Raw genomic sequence first — 4,804 nt, 5'->3', positions numbered from 1 at the left:
AAACTACATGCCTCTAAATTTGATCTTAATATACTTTCCTCTTTAGAAGCTTAATACTGTATGGAATTCAGTTCAGCAAATCACTTGTACAAAATAGCAAATATTGTGCACGCACCTATATAATAAAACAAGCTGAAACAGTGTACACTAGGGCTCTGTTGCTAAATACAACTAAGTCTGTTACATTGCATAGGCCAGAAATAACATTCAAGTGTATGAAGTCCAGAAACTTTGTAGTTCAAGGTCAAACTGGAATATTTTTGCACCCAGATCGAGCATGAAGCCTGTTGACCATTTGACTGGGATCAATGAACCAAGCCAAACGATTGACTGAAAGCCTTATTGTCTGTTTAAGGACTGGTGGCTGTAGATCTACCTCTGAATAGAAAGCTGTATGAGGATTTTAAAAACACTTTTTCTAATCGCTGTAGCATCCTCAATACCCAGGACAGAACTCAACACATGTAGGAACTCATGGTAGGAACATGTTTATACTGAATTAATATAATAAAACAGCACTTTTTGACTATTATAGAGGCTTCTAATGCTCACTGATATCTACTTGTTGCTTATGGCCACACAGGAAGGCTAAACTTACAACATCATTTTTCAATTTGACAAGACTGTGTTATTAGATCTAGGTTATGAAATGTGGGCAAAAGCAATGAGCATCACTTGTGGACCCAAACATTTGAGAGCGCAGGCACTCTAATCTCTGTACTCTCCTTCCTTAATGTTGGAGTTCTGGGCAGCATGTTGGGACAGCACTATCATAAAATGAGGCACTTTATTTCTCTGAATCACTCCAGAGAGGAAACTTCCTCTGAAGGGTTGGTCTATCCACATTTGATTTTATTCAAGAGTTTATTTAATCACTGAAATTTGGAATTTATTTTGTTGGTGTCCTATTATGCTCATTATGTAACACTGATTTGTGCCTGTTAATTGTATCTCTAATAGAAAATGATAGATATGCACTGTAGATTTTAACTCTTCATTTTTTGTTTGATTACTAGTAGATATACATCATCTTTGAGAAATCCAGGGGAAAGCCATCTTTCAGTTAATTTGTGAACTGATTCAATTAATTCCTTGTAAAGACTTAACTATATGCTCAAATTTTTCATTTGTTTGTCAAATTACTATTGACTGTGGTGAACAAATCTTTTTGACAGGTTGTGAGACAATCTTGTGAAAATGGAGTCTCAAATGAAGAAGAAATTCTTGATAGGTATAAAAATACCATATATTAAAATAAATAACATGTAAATAATAAGTAATAATTTATTGGTCGAGAAAAATGACTTAACCCAGTTAAAACTAAATCTTTCATATTTTTCCCCCTTAACTTCAATAACAGAAAACACTTTGGATTTTCAGTTAAGATAATTCACACTTTACTAGGTCTTCATGTCGTTCTTTTTCCACAGCATATATTTCATTGCTTCTGAAGTTTAGTAGTAAAGTCATATTGTCCCTAGTGGAGGTAATAATAGATAAAGTACTGTTTTAAAGAAAAAAGATACCTTTGTCGAGTGAGAATTCAATTATATAAAATTATTTTTAGATTTGACTTAGAGGGTTGACTTTAAAAATAAAGTAAAACTCTCAACTTTTCCTGAAAGTGTGAGACTTTAAATGGCTAGTGAACCTGGACAAGAACACAGTATACATGATGGATGTGGTTTGTTTTGTTTTGTTTTTAATGGCCAGGACCTCGGAAGCAAGGGACAGAAAGGAAATGAGACGTGTGAGAAATGTGGGAAACATCTAGAAATATGTTTCATGGAATTTGAAATGAAATAAAGGGGTTTAACTATTTACTCACTAAAAGTTATCAAAAGCGATGTACTAGTGGTAAGAAATTTTCAGCATGCAAGTAAAACATTGCAGATAATTTATTAAGTCAATTTCCTAAAGTAGGTAAAATACACCCAGCCTTTTTCATATACTATTTTAATCCTTACAGTAGTCTTATGAGCTAGATATCATTTCTGCTTTGCAGTTGAGAAAATTAGCTAAAAATTGTTTAAGCTCATCAAATAATAAAGACAGAGCTTAGTTGATAAACTGTATGTCTGATTGAAAGGCTTATGATAGTTCCACTGTATCTCATTGCTTTCCTTAGCAAATATCTATGTGAACTCAGAGGAGGAGGGGCACACCTCATCCACAAGGGTATCTGCATAATGACCATTTGTATACGTGACCCTGAATTGTACCCCACATTTTAAAAATTAAAAACAATAAAATAAAATAACAAAAAGAGTAGCAAACTGTAGCCAAATTAGGTACCGATAAAAGACAGAGATTCGTTATAATGACTCCTATTCCAGGACTCCTTCTAGCAAACTAAACTCTGTTCATGATATCAGACTCATCTGATGAGTTTTAAGAAGGAAAATAAGAAGTAAGTAATACCTGGGTGCAGCATGACCTGCTTTGAAGAATACAAGTACTAGAGATTTATGGGCATGAGCTAAGTGTTTATTTCTAGGAAATGGAAAATAACACCTATCCTGTAGGCCTTTTATAGATGTAAGTAGTAATGCATAAGTACTTGTGACAATGCCTCATGTTAAGAGAAAAATATATAGTAATTATTATGTTCATGGTTTTGTTTGTTTTGCACACTGCTACAGGGACTGAATGAATGCAACTTAGACTGCATTACTGTGAATATAAGAAGTGGCAGTAGGCTGGGCTCAGTGGCTCAGCCTGCAATCCCAGTACTTTGGGAGGCCAAGGCGAGTGGATTGCCTGAGCCCGTGGCTTCGAGACCAGTCTAGGCAACTTGGCAAGACCTCGTCTTCTACAATAAATCAAAAATTAGTCAGGTATAGTAGCGCGTGCCCGTAGTTCCGGCTACTTGGAAGGCTGAGGTAGAAGCATCTCCAGGACCCAGCAGGTCGACGCTGGGGTGGCTGTGAGTGTGCCACGGCATTCCAGCCTGGGTGACAGAGTGAGACTCTAACTCAAAAAACAAATAAATAAATAAGTGACAGTAACTAAGTTCAGGTTAAAAGGAGCCATATGAGTTAGATGACAGCAAGGTAGGAAACAGTAGAAGCAGCTTCGTTTTCTTACTAAGAGAAACTCAGGCTGCAATATTTAAAAAACATTATGATATCAGATGAGACATTAAAAGACAGAAATTTTACTGACCGTGGCTATTCATGGCCACCGCATGATTACAATACTTACCTTGAGTAGCAGAAGAGAAGAATGCACAGAAGAAGAAGCCACCAACCTCCAGGATAACCTGGCAAAATTCTGATTCTTGCCATTTTTAGTCAGCTGTCCATGGAAATGGCTTAGAAGCTGCCTTGTGGATACAGTTATCTCATTTGCTACACACAAGTTACTTTTCATAGATGACTTACTTTTTACAGGCCATTGTAGTAGTGTGTGTTGTGCGTTTCTCCTACAGTATCTTTCAAAATGTTTGTTATTGCGATTTATAATGTATAAATTTCTTTCATAAATGTTCTAAGTTTTTGTAGTCTGAGAAAAGTCAGTGTTTCAGCTGCTGAGTGAATATCTCAGTTCCAAATCCACCTTTCTAGACTGGGGATGCTGAGGCTAAAATTCTGAAAACCGTATCTCCTTTGCCAGATATCCCCTTAGGTTCTACCAAGGAGATTGAAGAGCTGGAAAAAGGATTTGTTCCTTCTTGCTGTTAGCTGTTGTTTTCCTGTTCCTCTCAGCATTGCCTCAGAATCCTTCCTTCTCCCCTTTGCAATAGCAGTTTGTTCTAGAATCAAAAGTTGATCTATAAATGTTTCCCATTACTTGTGAACCAGTTCACCCAGCCCTCTTAGAGACACCACAGTCAGCCATCTTGTTACCAATGTCCCACCAGATATTTGAATCCCAGCTTCCCAGGTCTTTTCTCTGGCACAGAGACATCATGGCCATCTGAGCAGTACATCTACTCTGAGGTCTGAATTTCGTGGCAGGAGGCCACTCCTCCAAAATGTCTGAATTTCAACAATCCCAGCTTTTTACTGTTTCCCTCATTGTAGGGGTAGTAACTGTTTCCTGCGGTGGCTACCTCTGGGACACCTATGTACAGAAAAGCATTAACATAGCAGGCCTGTGTCAGCTATTCTTAGAACATTCTGTTACAAGTTTAGCCATTAACTGTGTCTGGAAACTTAGATTTTAGGAAGGTTCTTACCATTCCAGGATAAGACTGACTGACTGTGCCTAAACTGTTTGTGTAAATACTATAGTTTCTACTGAGCACCTGCTTTCCTTCTGAAGTCTGACATTTTGGTACGTGATAGAGAGTACCTGCGTGACTACCCTCATCAAAGGCATTGGGTGATGAGTCTCTAGTAAAACACATTTCACAATTATTGCTGAGAGAACAAACACATTCTGTGTGACTCCACTAGGAGAAGCCTCCTAGAAGATGAAGTCTGGTTTCCTCCTGACTTCATTCAAGCACCTTCTTTTTTTGCTGATTTTGCTTTATGTCCTTTTACTGCAATCAATCCTATCCTTGAGCATGGCTATACGCTATGAATCCTCTCAGTGAACCTAGCCCTAGTCACAAGAAATCTGATACAACTTAGTATTCCTTCTTTCCAGTTCTTCCATATTTAGGTAATAACTCTGTATTTTCTGTTAAAATAATTGGTCTAGAGTAAGCCCTAAATCTGTAGTATTTTTTTAGGGTATACTATGTACCCACATCAGAAGAATTACCTGAGCAGAAATACATACATACACACACACACACACACACACACACAAACACAGACACACACACACACACACACACACACACACACACACA

Source organism: Carlito syrichta, unplaced genomic scaffold (genome assembly GCF_000164805.1).
Source record: "Carlito syrichta isolate Samal-C Ts95f unplaced genomic scaffold, Tarsius_syrichta-2.0.1 Scaffold306441, whole genome shotgun sequence".
Lineage (NCBI taxonomy): Eukaryota > Metazoa > Chordata > Mammalia > Primates > Tarsiidae > Carlito > Carlito syrichta.
The sequence above is the reverse complement of the archived record's forward strand: the minus strand, read 5'-3'. Positions refer to the sequence as shown.